The sequence below is a fragment of the Camelus bactrianus genome, chromosome 8, assembly GCF_048773025.1.
Source record: "Camelus bactrianus isolate YW-2024 breed Bactrian camel chromosome 8, ASM4877302v1, whole genome shotgun sequence".
NCBI classification, from domain to species: Eukaryota; Metazoa; Chordata; class Mammalia; order Artiodactyla; family Camelidae; genus Camelus; species Camelus bactrianus.
The window spans coordinates 16,814,326-16,836,149 of NC_133546.1; the positions used below are offsets into that span (position 1 = coordinate 16,814,326).

At 36.6% G+C, this 21,824-nt stretch overlaps 1 long non-coding RNA gene across 6 annotated transcripts in view; it reads left to right on the forward strand.

The window, feature by feature from the left end:
* Positions 1-21,824, forward strand: part of LOC105077303 (uncharacterized) — a 315,119-nt gene that overhangs the window by 154,200 nt on the left and 139,095 nt on the right. For all 6 annotated transcript variants that reach the window (XR_012508554.1, XR_012508552.1, XR_006728449.2 and 3 more), the window contains exon 3: positions 4,145-4,231. This is a non-coding gene — a long non-coding RNA (uncharacterized LOC105077303). The remainder of the gene's footprint in view (positions 1-4,144; positions 4,232-21,824) is intronic.

Consider the following 21,824-nt stretch of genomic DNA (forward strand, 5'->3'; position numbering starts at 1 on the left):
AACTGAGAGAGAAATTGGGAAGTATTTTTCATATAATGGAGCACTTACAGGTCTTAAAACTTTTGCAACTGATTTAGAAAGCTGGAAAAATTACCAAGTCAGATTTGTATTTGCAACTATTGAGTTTAATTCCTATCCTTCATTTGTAAATAAATTCTGTTTCCATTTGCCCAAATGGTACATTAAGTACAGGAAAGCTGTATGATTTCATTCACGGAATAAAAATATCATAGTCTGGCATAATATTAAAATTATCTAGTCTGATCATCGCCCCTATTAATTTTTCATTCATTTTAAACCTTCAAGACTTAGGAGAAACATGCTCCTTCAGTGGCAGTTAGGACTATGTATAACAGAGTTGAAAGCCTGGAATATATATAGGAGAGTTGAAATCTGCCTGTAACTTCCATTTATTTACACCAGTTGATCATTTAGAAATAGAAATGGAATAGGATAATTACTTTTCATAATAGAGCCCTGAATTATTTGAAGCTTTCTACCATGTGAAACCAAATTCCATCCTCCTCTTCCCACTCCCACATGTCTCCTCTTCCCTAGACTAAAAATACTTTATTCTTTCATTCTTTGTGGGACATGATTTGAAGTTCTGTCATTGATCCACCCAAAACTCAGTGTGCCTGTATTCTTCATGGTCACACTTAAGACATAATTTTTCAAGGGTCATTCATTTATTCATTCATCAGTCAAGAAAATATTCACTGAGTACTTACTAAGCACTGGGCACTGTCCTTGATACTGAGGATAAAACAGTGAACACAATAAATTAAAATACTTGCTCTCGTGGAACTTACATTTAAGTGAGGAAGACAGAAAATATATGAGATAAATAAAGTAGCTTAGAGAGTGATAAGTGTTTGGGAAAGAAAAATAAACCAGGACAGAGATATAAAATGTAGGTGGGGGGAATGGTGTTATAGTCATTGGCTAAGGTGACCAAGGGAGTCACCTCACCAATGGGATATAAGTGTATCTCAATGTAGCCAATGGGTAATCACCAAATTAAACTAGTATCCAAGTCTTATTATACCTGATTGTCTCAAAGACATTTTGATCAAATCATGAAGAATGTGAACCCTCTCGTGTAAACCTGGATGATCTAGCAGATTAATAATGGTCTATCAGATTAATAGTGGTGTCAGAGGAGGAAATGTGGTAGTATTTGCTGTTTTGATGTCATTCAGAATGCACCAGGAATCAACCACAAAGAATCAACCTCTCTGCAGATTTTGAAATTCACTGTTTTGGCTCCTTCATCTATTCCTAATCTTCTAATACTGCTCTATGTACCCAGAGATCTTAACTGCAAATTATGTTCATAATGTGGTTTGAAATTCATCATTATCAGCAGATATGCATTCATTTAGGTGCTGACCAAGAAAGTCTTATTGGGCTTCAGTTTCTTCCTAATAGTGTTTCGTCTGAGTGTTGGAGGTTGAAAAACATTGTGTCATTATTATATCATTAGCTCAAACTTATGGCCTTCTCTTACTCTAAATAAAACTATAAGTTACTTTGGTATTTTAATTTTTTTCTTAAATCTCAGCTGATTTGTGACCTTAATCCCTCTGATATGAGTCTGTCTGGCCCTACCATTCTCATATTCAGTGTTCATTTTTTCATTCATTTATTCATTTGGCAATACTTTTTGACTAATTGTTATGTTCTTGGCACTGCATTTACCAAGATGATGAATAAGATCGATATGGATAACTTTTCAATTGTAGTTTTTTCTTTTAAAAATATCTGTAGCTACATTTTTTTTTTTTTTAGTTTTCTCTCTGCTTTTCTCCTTATTTTATCATTTGCAATTGCACTCAAAATTGCATTTTTGAGAACATCATAATACTTTTGAGTCATAATCTCTTTAGGAGTCTCATGCCATGAATAATGCATATCTTTTCTCTAAAATTTAGAAGACATTCACATAAAATGTACAATTCATGCTGTCCTTGGAAAAAATAAAATTCAAGATAATATGGTCACTTTCTTTCAAAGTTCATACTACTTTGACTTAACCAATCAATTCTTGTTGTCAGAACTAGGTCCAAATGGTCATTTCCTCCAGTTGTTCCCTTGCTGTTTTAGAGATTAAATTTCATTAATGATATTCAAGCATGTGTTATATGGTTGGCTTTTAGCCAAATAAGATGCGTGGCCCTATTCATGGATCACTGAAGTCTTCTTTCACTGCTGTTGAGGACAGGAACCTCACCTGCCTTGTTCACATCTAGTTCCTGCGCCATGATGGATGATCCAGAATGGCCACCATTATTGTTATCATTTACTCAGTGTTCTCCAATGTGCTTCTCTCTTTGGGAAATGAAGATTTATATGCAGACATTAACCCTCTTGACCTTTAGGACTACTCCACTTCTCTTAAAAATCTGTTTCTTTTGAGTAAGACAAGTCCTCCTACTATCATGTTCTAATTTGGAGGGTGATTACATCACATTTGAGATTTGGATAGGCAACTGTCAGTGCCTGTTATAAGCTGAGTTCTGAGTAATAAGACAGAGTCAACCATATGAAGATCTGAGGGAAGAATATTCCAGAGAAGAGAGCAGCACATGCAAATCCTTGAGTGTCAAACTAGCTCAGTGTATTCAAAAAACAGAAAGATGTGGGGTTGGAGCACAGTGTTACTAGAGGCAGGGGAATGGGAGGAGGTGAGATGTGAAATGGTGTTGTGTTTAAGAATCTACACTCAGGATTTTTTTTTTTGAACCTACCCTCTAGAGCCTAGGTTTAAATAACAGACCCGCCATTTATTATTTATTTGGCTTTGCACAAATTACCTAACCTATCTGTGTCTTGAGTTCTGCGTCTTTAAAGTAGGTGTAAATAACAATACACAACTCATGGAATTATTGAAAAATGTAAAACAAGACATAAAAAACAATTTACACCAGGGCTTGGGGTGTATAGGTGCTCAATAGATGTTAGCTATCATTATTAAGTCACTGGTTCAGAGTTCAGATTATGTAGGGTCTCAAAGATGTTTTGCTTTTATTCAAATTAAATTGTGCAGTCATTGGAGTGTTTTATGCAGGGAGTGAACTAACATGATTAGAATTTTTAGAGAACAGTTTTTTCCTACCATATTTAGATTGGAGTATGAGGCAGGAGGTGAGTAGATGCAGTGTGTTAGTGTGTAAGTGGGACTCACATCAGTAGGTTTGACTAGGGTGAACGCATGGGCAAAGGAGGTAGAACTAACAATTTGTTGACAGCTTATTTTTGAGTTTGTGGTTAAAGGAAATAAAGGATTCTGAATATTTGACCTAGGAAACTGGGGAAATGATTATGTTCTTTATTAAGATAAAAAAGGGCCCATAATATTCACAAAATTGACAAAGGGATCTATGGAACAAAAAGATTAAGACTCTTGCTTTAAATTTTTAATTCTTTGTCCCTGAATCTGTTTTTCCATCTTTTTTTTTTTCTGAAATATAGTTGATTTACAGTGTTGTGTTAATTTCTGGTGTATAGCATAGTGATTGTTTTATATATATATAAATATATATATATATATTCCTTTTCATATTCTTTTTCATTATAGGCTATTACAAGGTATTGAATATATAGTTCCCTGTGCCAAACAGTAAGACCTTGTTGTTTATCTATTTTATGTATAGTAGTTAGTATCTGCAAATCCCAAACTCCCAACTTATCCCTCCCCTCATCTCTCCTTGCCTGGTAACCATAAGTTTGTTTTCTATGTCTGCAAGTCTGTCTCTGTTTTGTAAATAAGTTCATTTGTGCCATTTTTAAAGATTTTTCCACATTTCTTAAGACAGTTTTTCTTTTATCTTTCCCAAGAGGATGGGAAAGAGACTTTCCCCCAATTCACATACTTGATCTGATAATAAAACAATTTGTGACGATGATCTTTGTCAAACTGGTTTACCACAGAGCAGAAGTGAGAACATAATGAATTTAACACTCCTTTGTTGAATTTGTCCCAAGCCTTTCAAGGCCCAGCTGTTCAAGTTTAGCAAGTGACTCTCATGAAAAGTGATTTGTAGTTATTTTCATTTTTATTTCCCCTATCTTTTTTGCCAGCTGTTTGAGCCTATTTTTTTTCCTATAGCTGGAAAATAATTTTCATTTCTCTTGTTCCCAGAATCAACTTGAACGGTAGACAGACCAGCCATTTCAGTTGAACCCTACTGCATTTCTTTGACATGGTCCAGATGGCCTTCAGTGATGGGTAGGTACCTGTTCCCTCACACATTGTCCCTAACAGTGTCTCTGAGGATACAGTCTATGTGGGCATCCATCTTTGCACATCACTTGGATTTTCCTTTCCTACATGTTTTACTGAAGATCCACAGCATCTAAAAAGGAAATTCATAAAGTTTTTGCAAATGATTCAGACTTTATTGCATTTTGATGACAACAGTAACAACAGAACCCAAACCGTATAAATTTTAATTGTTGGCAAGGACCACTCTTGTGTTTGTTTGGCTCAGCAAGTACTGTATTTCAGAGGGTAGATGGATAGATGATAGATAGATAGATAGATAGATAGATAGATAGATAGATAGATAGATATAGATACAGATATAGATATAGATATAGTTGTTCGACATACCTAAAGATGGTATCACTGACATGCTACTAGTATTTGGGCACTTAAATTATTTTTCCAGTCATAATGATGACATGAGTTAAACCACTTCTTTCTACTTTTCTTCCTTATGGTGAAAATTGCTACATCAGTCAGGACCTTTTTGGTTGCAAAATATGGAAATCCAATTTGAGCTAGTTTTGGCAGGAAATCTAGGTTTAAGAATCAAAAGAAGAGTTAAGGAAATTTTTACAAGGCAAGGAGCAGTGCCAGGGGTCTTAGGGCCTGACATCTGAACTCTTTCTTTCCATCTACCATCCTTTTTTCTTTTCTCTCAGCAGAGCATCTTCTTTCACTGACAGATTTAAGGCTGTATCTTTCTAGTTCTAGTATCAGGAAGGAAAGGATTCTACCTCTCAGTTCCACAGGAAAAAATCTTAAAAAATAGTGGTCAGGTCAGATCAGAAACCCAAAGATGGTCAAATTACTGTGACAAGGGAATAAAGGTTACAGAGTAAGCTAGCAGCCCCCAGACCATGAATCTGGAGTGGGTAAAGAGGCAGGTCCCCAAAAGAATGTGGGGATGCTGTTCTCAGAGGAAGAGACAGCTACTAAACAAAACAAAACAAATTAAAAAAACCAAACAAACAACAAGTCTTCACTAAAAAAAGTCCATTTGCAAGATGGCCAGTGGGAATTAGAAATTAACTTGGCATCTAGGAAATATTTACTGGTTTAAGAGTGGTGCCCACCTCTGAAACCTCTCCTTAGTTTTCAGTCCCAGACAGTTAATCTCATTGGGTGATTTTCTTAACAAACTTAGATTTCTAATTCATGATCAGCACTTTTCCAATAATCAAATCCCATTGAATTATTTTGCTTTCTTGATGTCTTTGTTTTAATTTGGAGAAGTCTATGTTTTATTCTTTGTCTATCATGCTTCAGGGACTTTCTTTTTCAAGAAGTCATTTAGTATATAACCTATCTGAACTTCTTTGGGGGTTAATCGGTATTTTCTATGCATACTAATCCCTGGTTGGTAGACTAGAACAGAATTACTTGGAGTAAATAACAGATGTGTCTAGAAGGGATTTTATTTATAACTGGGGTAATCCCCAATTTACAGACAAAATGAGATTCAGAGAAGGTAAGTGATTCGCCCAAGGCCACATCTCTCATTATCAAAAAAGCCACTATTAAAACCCCAAGACCACCAGACTTCCTTAGTTTTGTGTCATTTCCATTGTATCAGGCTTAGTGAAGAAAAAGTGAGAATAAATTCAACAGGAACAAATGTGAAGATCAGGTTGGATCATCCCAGCTCACTGTAAAGAACACTGGCTGCCTTTAGGACTTAGAATATATAGCTAGCCTGATAAGGAAGCAGCAAAGGGGCAGTGCCTTGGGCAGAGAGATACTTGCCTCCCTTGTGTGGGACCCTCAGTGTTAGGAATGTGGTGAGCGCCCTGGAAGAACTCTCAGAGGAGAAAGATTCCTCTGTCTCCGTTCAACCCAGATCTAGTCAGATTCTACTCATCATATGTCTGTCCGAGCAGCCCCATTTTCGTTTTGCCACTGCTGCCGCTGCAGTTCTGGCCCCTCTCATTCTCCCTGCTCCCAAATGGCCTGCCTCCAACCCATCGTCACCATAGTGATCTGTCTAAAATGCAAATTGAATCGCATCATGCGCCAGCTTAAAATAGTTTAGTGTCTACTCCTTCTTCCAACCACACAGAGTGAAGTTTACTTCCTTGACCCCGACATTCCTCTCTGCTTCTTCAGTCTTGATTCCTGACAGCCTTGGCCCCTGATGTGCTAAGATTTTGAACTGATCTTATAATTAGAACTCCTAGAAGTTAGAGGTATGGAGCCTTATGTATCTTTACATATCTGGTAATGCACAAATATTTATTGAACCGAATCTCTTTTGAGTCCAGAGTAAGTCTTAAAAATCAGAAGAAACAAACTCACTTAGTGAATAAGTCAATGTTTTGAGGACAAATCTGTAACTAAATCATTGCCCTCATATTTTACTTCCTTAGTCTTCAGAAACTAGGTTCATTGCTATTGTAATATTATAAGCTACTGATTAAGTAAATGGAATTTGAATTTTGCAATCTGATTTGCAGCTTGAGGGAATATCTTAGCTCTTAATGCAAGGCTAAATTCTGACTACATCTAGGCAAAGAATTTTTCTAATTTGGTTTTTGATGTTCTGGGACTTTTTTTTCTTTTGCCTTTTGGGATCTCTTCTTATACATTTCTGTCCCATTTTCAGTTTGGAAAAACAATACATGAAACCAAAAAAGAGCAATTGCTACTAAGGGGCAGAAGATTGTAAGCCCTGATAAACAGAAACAAACCACTGCTGGAAGACAGATGTAATTCTATTAGGGCTATCTGGTTGGGAGTTCACTGACTCCAATGTCTGGGGACCTCTCTAAAGGTGGAAAGTCCTTCTGCCTTGCTCAGTTTTCAATTAGAAAGTTAAAGCTTTGGCTACATTTTCATTGAAAGAGTGAAGATTATTTTGAGATTGTTAGTGAGTATGTATCTTGAGATATATGTGAAATTGGAGACATTTTAGCATAATTTTACTACTCTCAGATCCCTCTTAAAATAGTATCCATTAAAAACTCCTGGGTGGTATATGTAGGAAAGATAAGGAATCTAGGAAAGGATGGACCTAATTTAGTGGTAGTAACTCCCCTCTAGGGAGGCTGAGTTCAGAGAAGTTCAGAAATATTTCGAATTACACTGTCCTCGGAGGGGAACAGTTTTGGTTACAGTCAAAGTATAGAAAGGGGATAAACATGGGAGATGGTGGGGGGAGTTCTGACCATGGGTATATCTAGGTATAAACTTCAAAACATCAGGTATCAGCTTACCCATAGCAAAATAAAGTCTGGGTCTTGCCTTCCTGATCCTAATTGCATTGGTCTGGATTCTTTCTGGCACTGGGTGAGCCTGGGCTGTCATTGTCAAGCATCAGTGACTCTGAATGGGTAGGAGGCAGAGACTGAGGTCCTCATTTCCAATTCATTGGCTTATTCTCTCTCCCTACTGCCTAGGCTGTGTCTGACACAAAGGGACACTTTATAAAAATTTATCGCATAAATCATAACTTACCCTTTCCGTTATAGATGTAGTTCAGAAGACAGGTAGAGCATTCATAGAGATGGTTTCTGAGAAATTCTTAATTTTAAAGACACTTCCCCTCCTTTTAAAGCCCTCTCACTGTTGGCTCCCATGACTATTGTCTTCTGATTATGAGCATCTCCAAGATCAAGTCTTGTCCTCCAACTCTCTGGACACTTTCTGCTCTGATGAGTCCTAGCAACCTCAAGACGAGTGGTACCCAGATATACAGCTCTGTCCCTACATGTTCCCAACAGGCATACTCTTACTGTCACCCGTCTGGGGTAATTTTTATCTGGCTCCCCTTTTCTTGGCCTATTCTCTATACTCCTGGACTCCAACCATGGATCTCATGGTTCTTTTCAAGCATCCAGACTTAACTTTGGACTCTTTTTTTTTTTTAAACTCTTTAGACACATATCCCCATATCCAGTCAGTTAATATGTCTTACTCATCTTCCCTTAGACCCTTTCTCATTTCTGCTTCTTCCTTTTTATTTCTCTTATAATCACCCTGCCCAAACCCTCTGTCCTCATGATTATATTCTTTATGGATTATTACAACCTCTTACAAGTTTTCCTGCCTGTAATCTTCACCATCCACAAATCATATGGCATTTTGATATAGACATTTTTTTCCTAAACAGATTTTCTCAAGTTACCAGCTTGCTGATTTATATACAATTTTAGGTCCCACTATTTGGCAAAATGCTTTGCAAACCCAGTGATCCCGTGTTCTTGCAAACATATAAAGCTCTGTCTTTTCCCCATGATTTGTTTTATGATAAAGTGCTTGCTTGGAAGCTCTTACCTTTGCTCTCTGCCACCTGTTAGGACTCAGTTCAAGCATCTCTTAGCACTTTCATGAAATTTGATGTGACTGTTTTACTCTTCACTGCTCACATCCTTAGCTAATCTGCAGCCTTTACAAGTTGTGCTGCTTTGGCTTTACTCTTGTTTTACCTGTAATAATATGCTGCAAATTTCTTGACGTTAGAGATCTTATCTTGCCCATCTCCTTGGTTCAGACCTAAGTATCTGCAGCATTCTTTGGGCTTCATAAATATGCCCTCTGCTTTAAAAATATCATTGGTACATTTATTTTATTTTGTCATTTCTAATTGCCAGTCACTAGATATTTTAAACCCTAAAAAGATATCCACTGTTATTTGAAGCTGTTTTGTAGTTCTTGTAGTCTAGCATATTTCAGGTGGGCATTCCAAAGGATAAAATGGCTAAAGAGAGGAGAGTCCCTCTGTGTTTTAATGAGCTATTCTGCAAGCATGCCAAGATAATGTTAATTCCATAATCCTCTCTATAGAGAAAAATTTATTAGGGCTAATTTGATATCCAGAAATGTTATAGTCATTATTTTTATTCTTGTTTTTTCATATTCGAAAACAAATGAACTCTACTTATTATTCTCATCTCCAGCATTTTCCATGCTCATCCTTGGTCTCTTAGTAGCAGTAGTAGTATTAAGTAACATTGACAGTAAAAGTAGTGGACGTAACAGCACCAGTCGAAGTAACAGTAATGTCTACCATTTATGTGTGTGTTGTGTATCAGGTGCTGAGCTAGGCATTGTACACACATTATTTCTTTTATCTTTATAAAATTCTATGGAATATTAATACTCATCATTACAAGATCAGTCAACTTGTTTGAAGAGGCTGATAACTTCCCAAAGGACTACAGTTAGTAATTGGTAGATATGGATACCAAGCTCAAACCCGTCTAATTTCAAATCCAGATTCCTCTAATATTATTTAACTCACTGAAATCAATGGAAAAAGGCTTTTTTTTTTTTTAAAAAATAGATTTTTATAAACATTCTTTGGGGTCTCCTTTTATGCTGTGTCTGCATGAGATTAGTTGAATCCTGAGTTTTCTGAAGTAAATAACCATACTAATGTATAGCCTATCCAAACTTGGAGAACAAATTTGAACAATTCAGAGCTCCAGCATAGGAAACTCAGCTCTTCGACTCATTATCCACTTATCGGGCACTTAGGCTTGGGTTTTTGAGATATTTATATTCATGTCAACCAAATGTGTAGTATTCCAGAGCTCATCTTAATCTGACTTTTCCAATCTGGAATGATAAATCTATTTAAAAATGATATAAAAGTCCTCAGCATTCATGATATAAAGAACTTGCAAGTGTTTTTTGAGTATATTGAAGACTGACACTGTGGAACCTAAGTTATTTTATTGAGTTAATCTTAGTAGTAATTTTGGCATTTTTCACTTATTTCAGATTTCAGTCAGAACGTGCTCTTCGCAGGGCAGCTGCTGTGTGTGTTGGCGATGTAACGTGTGAAGCTGGTCCGTGGTTGAACTAGTCGCTGTCTGACAAATCTTAAGTTATTTGTGGTTCGTCTTATAGTCCTATGTGATGTGTGCATGATCTGCTCTTGGCGCTCACTCAGAAGAGGAAAACCAGAAACATTTAACATATAAATAGGAGTATTTTTGCACTGGCCTTTTGGAAGCTTTAAGATTGTTTAGTTGTTTCAAGATCATATGCATTTTGTTTTTCACCAGATCACGCTGGTTAAGAGTTGAGAGGTGTGCAGTTATAGAATTAGTGTTTCTCTGATTTCATCTCTCCGTACTATTGCGGAACCTTCAATTCCCCTCTAGGCAGTGTCTCAGATACCCGAGACCAGTCTCTTGCTTTAGTATTGGTACCACGATGGTGAATATGGTTCTGGAAAACTTCTGCAAATATGCCTCTTACTTTTGCCAAAACTGCAGCTTCCATTCTCTGTGGATACCAAAGCTGCAGTTGTAAGGATGTCAGAAGCCGTTCCAATCCTTCGAAGCTGAGCATAGGATGGCCTTACATTGTGCCACGTGTCCTGCTAGATGGAGAGCCTTCTTCTCTCAGTATTCCTCTGGAATACTTAGTCCCCATTCTCAGGTTGAGCCGTTTGTGTTCCTGACGGCTTGTAGCACTTTAGTGTAGTCACAGTCATTTACAGTAGACTTGGGCCAAGTTCACGGGCTCTGGGGCTAAGGACACATCTGAATGTCAGTTAGATGCTGTGTTTGAAATTGCTGCTCTTTTTCAGCCTGAGGGTGGGTTCCTTCCCAAGAGGCATTTAGCTCTGTCATGCTAATTAACTGCTGGACCGCAGTTCCAGAATCTTTCAGATTTGCCCTTTGGACATAGCTGAGTCTTAACACATTTATGAGATTGGTCTGAGCTAATTCTACATGTTATTGTGAGCTAAGCGTTTGTGCTAGCAAGAAGTGCATTCTTTTCTGAAATGCATGAGTCGTTATGTTTTAGTTAATGCAAGAAGAATCTAAGATAAATTTGTTTTAGGTGGCCCTGGCAATAGTTTTCTCCTCCCTCCCTCCCTCCCTATCTCCTTGTTTGCTTTCCTCCCTCCCTTTCTTCCCTTCTCCCTTCTTTTCTCTTTTCCTCCTTTCCTTCCTGTATTAACAGTTCCCCTGTGCAGGGGTAGGGGTGAGCTTTCAGTCCAAATAGAGTTTTTGTGCCTCAGTTGCATACACAGTGCTGCTGTATTAGAGCTTCTCTGCCCTGTGACTTTTGGTTGACAGCTAGTGATGACTTACATTGTTATTGTTTCAAATTTACAACAACTCTACTTTCCATGCCCTGCTAGTTATTGTAGGTAGACACTGCTTTCCAGTTAAGGGGAATCCATCCTCATTTTCCTTCATAGTCAGATCACACGATACATTATGCATTCAAACTTTTCTCAAGTTATGATGTTTGGTATTGTGATACACTGTGTTGCACCTAATCTTCATATCAGTCAGAAAATCAGTATCGGAAGTCTGAAGAGTCTTAAGTCGTGGCATTTCGTGAATATTTATCTACACATCTAGAGTGTTTTTGACAGAAGGACTGACTTAACCATACATTCAATATTGAGTAATGAGCAAACTTCTTGTGTGAGAAGAAAACTGTTCTGTGTCAGGTACTATTCTGGATGCCGGGGTACAGTGGGGAGACCAGCCCTGGCACTCTTGGAGCTTATGGTGCCATGGGAAAGGGTATTCATTGAACATGTAACTAAGAGCACAGTATGTCTTGTGAGCACAGAGCTGGAGGATCTAACAGAAAACTTGTCCCTTCACTGAACAAGAGAGAAGCAATGTGAACATATTAATTTCAATGTCTAGTGGCAAATATCAATATTTGGTTACGTGATAGTGGTTGGGTGGTGTATGGGAAGATTTAGGAATAAAATACTGAGAGAAGGCATTATTCTTCAGCACATCCAAGTATAGCTATCATGGCTCAGTTTCAGTTTCCATTACTAGGGGAACTTAAATTAAAAAAAAAAAAAATCCATGCGGGAGAAAAGAAAATCTTTGTCTTCTTTTGGACAGATGCCTGACCAAACAGATGGACTTTGCCTAATGCCCTAGACTGCCAGCTTATTTGTGTGCTTTGGACCAGAAGAGAAAGATTTCAGAGTTATACTAGCTTTACAGAAGAAACATTATTTTATAATCTGCTATATGCAATTCTAAAAATTTTCTCAGTGTATAGGAAGAAAAGCATCTATGAGGCCATCAGATTTCAGGATTCTTAGACTATGCAGATTAATGATCAGCATCCTCAAGTGCACCTGGAGGGATACCATTTGGCAGGTTGAAGGGCACAGGTGTGAAGCCAATACTCTGCACTAAGTAAAAATTTTCTAAGTGATTTCCAAGCAAGCTGCAAATATTGTACCTTTTATCAGTTTAGTCCATTGCCACTTATATTAAGTGAGATAACAGATATGAGGATTTTGCAAAGCAAATAATAGTGAACAAATACAAGTTATTACGATTGTATCCTTGTGCAGGTAATTTATATGGTAATTGTGAGTCTGTTTATGTCCAGGAAGAGACAATCATGAGAACATAATGATCCCACAGTACAAGTATGCATTTATTTAATTAAATTTATTTTATGAATTAAATTAATCTACCCCCTCCCTGGATTTTTCTGTCTGAAGCTGTGGACTACATGAGTTGCTAGTGACTGTAATTGCAAAGTTTTTGTGTCCCAGGATGGGGACCACATACTATTATTAATTTGGTGACCAAGGAAATCTCACTCAATGTGTACATCAAATGAGAGATTTTAGATGAGGCATCTGTGTCTAAGCAGCCATCTTTCTCTAGTCTGTTTTTTTCCTTTCCCTGGGGCATAGTCAAGTAGGAAATGGCTCTTTCTGAGACCTCTATCCAATATCCTATAAAAGTATTTAACATGACTGTAATTGGCACTGACTTGAAGTCGGAGATGATGGAGTTTGGTTTCCAGGTCTGCCAGTTATTAATTGTGGTCTTTTGATAAGTTATCAGGCTCTCTGGGTGACTGATGTATGTAAATGGAGACTGGGAAGAAGCTGCCAGGTGGGCAGGAGGAAAAGCAAGATAAGATGCTGTCCTAGAAGCCCTGTAGACTGCCTCTTGGAGAGTTGTTGAATCCTGAATCCTGACTTTTCTAGAGGTACTAACGTCTGCTCTAAACAAATTGTGTCAAATGCTGCCAATTGGTTGATGAAACATTAATCAAATGCTTGATCACCGAGAAACAAAAGAGAGAAATGAGATGAAATGAGTTGGGTGCTGCTGGGGAAAAGGAGCCCCCCAAAGTGCTTCCCCTCACCCCCTTTGTAATGGGAGAAATAACAGCTTTATTATGCTGTACTGGGAATCAATCAATAGAGAGGAAATAGTTGATAATACTGGAGAGAAACAGACACAATTCCAGAGCAATACCCTAGAATAGGATATTAGAGGTAGGTAGGAGGGATATAATATTTAAGAGAAAGTGCAAGTCTCTGCCTATATCTTCCATGGTCCTCAAGTAAATTAATTTTTAAAAATAAAGTGCTTTTTCACCTCCATACTTCTGTGGTTGCCGTTTCTCATGCCTGGAATATTTCTAATACTCATTGTTGAAGGGTTATAACTTCCTTTAAAACAAGTACTAAGTTTTCTGTTCTTAATGAAGTCCCTCCAACCACAGGGACCATCTAGAAAGAGCAGTAAGTAGACGCTATCAAACACCTAAGATGGTAACTAAAGTTGGTAACTAAACTAAACTTAATTTGATTTCAGTTATTTGTCAGACTGTCATGTTAGTTTGTGTAATTTTTTTGTCACAAGAAAGCTTTCAAACTCCACTATTTACATTTAAATTTATGACAATAAAATAAAATAAAAAATTCATTTCTTCAGTCCTACAGCCACATTCCAAGTGCTTATCTGCCGTAAATGGATAGTGGCTACAGTTTTGGAGAATGCTGACATATAACATTTCCATTTATTGAAGAAAATGCTGTTGGACAGCACTAGGGTGAACTTTAAAATACTCCGCAGATATAGTTAGGATACTTGCATATACAATGCTTGATGCCCCACCATAATGCACAAGTAGACATAAACATAAACACAGGCATGTATAAACACTGGGCTGCCACTAACTGGAAATTATCTGGATGCTTCATAGAGAATGCACTTGGGCAGAATTTTTATGAAGAATAAACTTTTGATCGGGGAAGGGAGGAATCATTCGTAATTGAGGAAACAGCGTGAACAAAATTGTCGGAATGTGAGAGTGCACAGGAGGAAGCTAGTGTGCCTAGGCGTTCAAGGTGAATCTCTGATGCTCTAGAACTGTATTAAGCGAAACAAACAAACGCAAAAAAACCCTCAAACAAAAAGCAATATTCCCCTGCCAGGAAAAAAAAAAAAAAAAAAACGCAGGAATTTTGGTTTGGGCATTCTCAAAGGAATAAACGGGAAGTAAGATGTCATTTATTAGTTGGGTTACTGCCAGTGCCTCTTGTGTGGGCTTCTGATGAGGCTTATTTGGAATATGCAGTTTACATCAGTGTTATAATCTCTCCCGTTTTCTCTCCATAAATCCCAAATTGGGGACATTTCCATACTCAGGCCAGCTTTTTTGGTAAAGTGAGCTAAAGTGCTGCCAGCTTCCTTAGACACACAGGTGAGGAAGAGAGACAGGCTAGAAGGTCAACCTCGGCATATGGAGGAAATAGGCAGCAGACAAGTGGGTGTACATTGGTGATGCTCTTTTCCCTCACAGTGACTTCATCCATTTGTGATCATGACCCAAGCAGAGTCCTACTATTTATGTTTTATATATTCAGTAACCTTGTTGAATGTGCTTATAAATTTTGTTAAGTCTAATTATCTAATTTGCTCAGGTTTTCTATGTAGGTGGTCGTGAAACCTGGAAAAAAAAGTGGGGAGAGGATTTGGATTTTCCTCTTCAGTCTTTCTATTTCTTTTCTTTTCTTTTCTTTTCTTTTCTTTTCTTTTCTTTTGTTTCCTTTTCTTTTCTTTTCTTTTCTTTTTAACTGTATTATTATATTGACTTGAACATCTGATACAATACTGTACAGCAGAAGTAATAACAGTTTTTTAAAATTATAGTTGACTTTAAAGGGGATTTTTCAAAGGTCCATCTTTAAGCCTAATACTCACTCTAAAGATATTTGTAAATACATTTTCTCGGGTTAAGACAGTTTTCTTCTAATTCTAATTTAACAGCTTTTTAAAAACCAAGAATAAATACCGAATTTTACCCCAAGCTTTTGGGCTCTAAAAATATATTTAGAGAAGTCATCTCTCCCTTCATTCGTTGAGATGGTAAATTTTATTGATCGATTTTTCTTATTGCTTAGTCACTCTTGTTTTCCAAGAAAAGATTAAAAAGTACATGTTTGTGAGCATATTCTTAATATAACCTATTGGATTTGATCTGCAAATGTTTTATTTGCGAATGTTTTATTCAGCTATTTATGTATATTTCATAAGTAAAATTGGCCAATGTGTTTATTTCCTTATACTCTGAAAGTTTCAGTATCAGGATTTATTGGCCTAATAAAACAAGGTAAGTGACTTTTATTATTTTTTTATTTCTCTGGAACAGCTAGTGTAAGATTGGGATTCTCTGTCTCTTGAAGGCTTGTCCATTAAGTGTTCCTGAACCAGAGTCCTTGTTGGGGGTTTGTAGACTATGGGGTGCTGGGAGAAAGAGAAATTTTTGGTTACTGCTTCAATTTATTTATTTGGTTATTGGTATAGAAATAATTTTATTGCCTGATTTTACTTCACAAGTGATAATCTCTCTTTGAAAATTTTAAACGTATTTCTTTTTATATCTATTTTCTTAGATGCAGACTTTCTTACTTACTTATCTATCAATCATTAATTAAAGCAATGGAGTGCCTTTTTAATTTTCTAATTATTGCCCATATTTGCTCCCTGGGGCTTGATGTTCATGTAGGTTTCAGCCTTCTACCATTTGTGGGGTGCAAGACTTAGTTCCCACCCTTCTGTTTTGGTCAGTGCCGCAAACCCCACAGCCCATGTGTGGTCCCAGCTTTCACGAGTTTTTTTGTTTTAACTTTTGCTTACTTCTGTGGAATATTCCTTTGTTTATAGCATCTGAAGTTTTCTTTTTGGCTTTGGAGCTCAAGTAGATACTTTCATGTAAGAAAATTATTCCTGTAATTTTATAGGTTTTGAGTAGAGAGGATGTTGTGTCAATGTGTGTTTATCAGCCATGTTTATCTTATGTAACTCTTTAAAGAAGATTTGCAATAAAAATGTAAAATAAAAAATAGAAGTTTGAGAAACTAGTAAATGAAAGAGTATTTAGGATAGAGGAAATTTAGGTGTGTTTGTGGAAAAATAGAGGAACCACAAAGAAAAGGAAGAGGGAGAATCATGGAAAAGATTGAAGAGGGGATGGTATACAAGACTAAGAGAGAATTTTGTTGAATGTGAAAGATGAGGACATGGGTTTGGCATGAAAGACGCTGGTCAGACAGCTTCACTTCAGTAAAGTCATGTTAAGCCATGGTCAGATCATCAACTATTTAGAGGAAGAACTTTGATTATGTCTGTATAGGATTGCTTGTTTTTTTTTGTTTTTGTTTTTGTTTTCCTTCCACACTGACCAATTCTTCTGACACCAGCGGGGTGACCTAAAATTCAATACAGTTCTGAGACTGTATACCTGGAGTTAGTGTCAGGTCCCACAAGTTAAAGGCTCAAGTCCCACAAGACTGCCTCTGCCCCTCACAGCACTTCATATGCCAGTCACAAGTCCAAGCTGTCACCTGTACTCTTACCTGATTAGCTATAAATTGGAGGCTCCCACAACCCTTCCTGGGTTTGATAATTTGCTAGAATGAGTCACAGAACTCAATAAAACAGTTTATTTACCAGATTACCAGTTTATAATAAAAGGATACAATTTAGGAACAACTATATAGAAAAGATGCATGGGGCAAGGATGCATGGTGTACAGAGCTTCTGTGCCCTTTCTGAGAGCACTGTCCTCTCAGCATCTCCATGTGTTCACCAACAGGGAAGTTCTCCAAACCCACTAGGTTAGGGTTTTTATAGAAGTTTTATTACATAGGTGTGTTTGATTAAATCACTGGCCATTGATGATTCCAGACTCTCTCCCAGGAGATCAGGGGGTGGAATTGAAAGTTTCAACCTTGTAATCACTTGCTTGATTCCCCTGGCAACCATCTCTCCATCCTTAGGGGCTACCAGGAATCCCCAGCCACTTGTCTTCTCACAAAAAGACACATTGCTTCAGAGATTGCTAGGGTTTTAGGAGCTGTATGCCAGGAAACAGAAAGGGGTGGACAAAGACCGAATACAGGCACACCTCATTTTATTGACTTTGCTCTGTTGCACTTCACAGATACTGTGTTTTTTAAAAACTGAGTTTGTGGCAACCCTTCATCAAGCATGTATATCAGCATCACTTTTCCAACAGCATTTGCTCACTTCATGTCTCTGTGTCACATTTTGGTAATTCTTGCAATATTTTAAATTTTTTCATTATTACTATATGCTTTCATATGATGGTTAAATTTTTTAGCAATAAAGTATTTTTAAATTAAGGGATGTGGTTTTTGTTTTTTAGGCATAATGCTATTGCACACTTAATAGCCTACAGTATAGTGTAAAGATAACTTTTCTATTCATTGGGAAACCCAAAAATTCATGTGACTTGCTTTGTTATGTTACTTTAATTATTGTGGTGGTCTGGAACCAAGCTGCAGTACCTCCAAGAGACACCTGTATGTATTTCTTATATCACAATGTCAGTATGCACACAGATAATCAGTCTCTCAGGGATTAACTCTACAAAATCAACTCATAAGAAATTGGTGTCTAAACCAGAATGCCAGTGCTTTATAGTGGAAGGTATACATGCCATGAGGATTGGAATGTTTCTGTGGGCTGTTCAGTATATTCTCTCTGTATTAAAAAGTTACCCGTGAAATCAAATTACAAACAACAGGCTGGTTGCTGAGCACAGAATCAGAATAACAAGAGTTAACTGCATGATTTTAATGGCCATTGAGCTATGGTAGCCCAAAGAGCAATGTAGGAATCTACGTATCAAGAGAATAGGCTCATGGAAACAGCTTAAGTGTTCATTGATGGATGATTGGATAAAGAAGTTGTGGTATATCTATACAGTGGAATAGTATTCAGCCATAAAAAATAATGGACTCTTGCCATTTGCAATGACATGGATGGAACTTAAGGACATTATGCTAAGTAAAGTAAGTCAGACAGAGAAAAATAAATGCCACGTGATCTGACTTATATATGGAATCTTTTTAAAAGACAAACAAAACAAACAAAAACAAACTCATAGACACAGAGAACAAACAGGTGGCTGCCAGAGGTGGGGGTGTTGGGGGTAGAGGGTGGGCAAAATGAGTTAAGAAGGCCAAAGGTACAAACATCCGATTATGAAATAAGTAAGTCATGGATATGCAATTAAAAAGAAAAGAAAAGAAAAGAGAGAGAACTGGCTCATTTAGACCTATTGGTCAGGGGACAACTTTATAGTACAGGTCATAACTGCCCTTTGACATCACTTTTCTATGCTTCATGCTAATTGTTCTTATTTACACATAGCAACAAACAATAACAAAGGATTATTATCACAGTTAATACTATTTCTACAGCTATGATTTCAGTCTCCATAACTCCTTGTTGATACATACTGTGGCCAGGCTATCTATAAATTCACTCATCTAATTTCATAATTATGTGAAGTATGTACCACTACCCTTATTTGATATTTGAGAAAACTGAGGCATAGAAAAGTTAGATAAGTTGAACAAAATTACTGCAAAAGTAGTTTAGCTTGAATTGGAATGATCTGTCTGTCTCCAAATCTCATGTCTTTATGATCCAGTTGATTAACTGCAAGCCTAGATAAGCTAATGATTTTCTGAGAGGACGCTGAGGGCATTGAGCCTGGATGTTCCTGAAACACTTTAGCCACTCATTACTGAGGGACATTTCTTGTACAGATGGCTAATCTCATTAATTACACTTCTCCCAATTTCATTCTCAGCATGCAAACTTGAAGTTATGAAGAGTATCTTGCTGACACCCCCATCTGCCTTACTAGAATACCTCTGTAAGCAAAAGAGGCTCTTCTGCAACAAGAGTGAGGAGGGAACAAAAATCAATTGGCGTAATAGTGAGAAATTGGGAGAGGACAGGAGGTAAAACAAGGACGTTTATATGTAGTAACTTGTGTGTTCTCAGTGAACTAGTAGCTAAGGTCATCATTTTGCTCTGACAGTAAGAAGTCCATTTTTAAGGTCAGTGCCTTTGAGGGTGTTGATGAAATTTAGACAAAGCAAGAGTGGGGAAGAAATAGGTAATGAGAATAAATTTGTACAGATCCAAGCAGGAGAGCCACAAAATCTACTTTGGTAATCCTCAGCTGCTGAGGAGGTTGCGAGAGTAACTAGTGAGTTTGTGTCCCTGGAGATCCACTACGCAATGGATATCTGTCTTGGGGTTCAAAACAGAGCTCTAGACTGGAGTTATGTGTTTGAGAGTCATCAGCTTAACGAGTGCTTGATACCTGAAGGAAATGTGATGATGAGATGGCCTAGTCAGAATGTGTAGAAGACCAAGAAGGCAACAGGACAGAGTGGAATCCTGGAGATGCAGTAGGGGTTGGGCAGGAAAAAGAGTAACCCACAGTGGAGACTAAGATGGAGCAGTGAGAAAGATGGAGGAAACTCACAAATGGAAAGACTAGAAAATCAATGTTTAAGATAGTGTGAATGGTCTGTGTATGTCTAATTCATCATCATATGTACTTTTTAGCAATAGATACTGGATGAAATAAATGAATCAATACTTACATTTTCTAACAAATTCTTTAAGAAGCTTGAGAGGCAGTTTGGTGACATGTAAAGAACACTGATTTTTACAGTTAGGAGCCCTAGGCTTACTCTTGGTTATTAATATTCTGTGTGACTTTGTGACCTACTTTCTCTAAGCATCAATGTTTGTGAAAAGTTTTTTTATACACAGAAAGGCACTATATCAAAAAGGATTATTGCCTTTTTAAACGTTGTTTAACATAAGAAGCTTAACTATTTATAGTTAAACTTCATTATTTAAAAATTGATAATTTGTGATGGAGGACAAATTTTAAACTATGGTTTTATAGGTAAATGTGTGGTGTAACCAAGATGACAATGGAGATAATTTCTATCTTAAAATCTTAACTAGGTCTTATATTTATGAAAGTTTTATTCATATATAAATTGTGTTTGAGACAATATTTTATTCAGCATTATCAGGGCTATTTCTTTTTGAATTTCTGTCCATTTTTGTCCTAAATTTTAAGGCAATATTATGAGATACATTTAGGATCATCTTCCTGGGGAACTGTCCCTATGTTATTAAAAGTAATGTGTTCTTTTTCACTACAACGTGAGTTTTGCCTAAAATTTCTATTGCCTGATATTAATATTGCCACAGTAGGTTTTGTTCCTTTGGTATTGTCTTGGTTTATCCTTTCCTATTTAAAAAATGTAATAACTCTGTATATTTGAGTATAAGTATGTTCTGTGTAAACAGCAAATAACCTTTATTTTTAAAATCGTATCTTAGAATCTCTGTTTTCTTTTGTTTGAGATTAATTTTTTTATATTTCTTGTAATTACTGATTTGGATTCATTTTGACTATCATAGTTTATCTCTTCTATTTATCATGGAGTTTGTTTTGCTTCTCTGTTTTTGTTTGAAAACTTATTTTTGAGTAATTACTTAGCTTGTATAAAATTACAGACTGACATTTTTTCATTGTCTTCTGGTCTGTATTTTTGCTGATATGAAATCTGCGATCCTTTTAATTGTTATTCTTTTATAGGTAATCTCTGTTTCTCCAAATTGCTTTTAAGATTTTTCTCTTTGACTTTGTATTCTAAAGTTTCATTCTGATGTGACTTGGTGCACATTTATTTTTATTCAGAATTAATTTTATTTGCTTAAATTGTGGACTGATTTTCTGTTCTGGAAGATTCTCCACTATTATGTTTAAATTTCTGTGTTACCACTATCTTCCCTATTATTTTTTCTGAAACTCTCATTGAGAATATGCTGGACTTTCTCAATTTATCTCTTTGTGTTTTAACCTTGTATTTTCTACTTTTTTCCAGCTCTGGGTAAGTTTTTCCAAACTATTTTCCAGTTTACTTGTATTCCCTTTTACTATGCTTATGTACTGTTTTACTCATTCATTGCATTTTAGATTTTAGTGATAATCTCTCTTTTAAATTCCTAGATATGTTTCTTTTTCTAATCTGCCTTTTAAAATAGTGTCAATAATTTTCATAGGGCTTTATTTCATATTCTTATTTTTTAAACCACTTACACTTATTTTAGAGTCTTCCCAAACTCTATTAAGGTCTTGTTTAGCATGCTAATTACCCTCTTATATTTATTTGCTGACTTTCTCATAGAGATCTATTTCCTTGCATGTTTTAAAATTTCTTAGGGTTAGCTCATAGTCACACTTATTTATCCATGGAAGTCATATGTGATGTGGATTCTGTATAAAGTGTTTGTGTCTTTTTGTTGTTTGTCTGCTTACTTCTGTGAGAAACACTAGTTTCTGTGTGCTTTTCTTTTCAGAATTCATTTTCCACCTTGAGTGCCCTGTGCCACTTGGGTGGTGCACATTTAGATCTCACACCTAGTTAGGTATACAATTTCAGTTTCTCTTG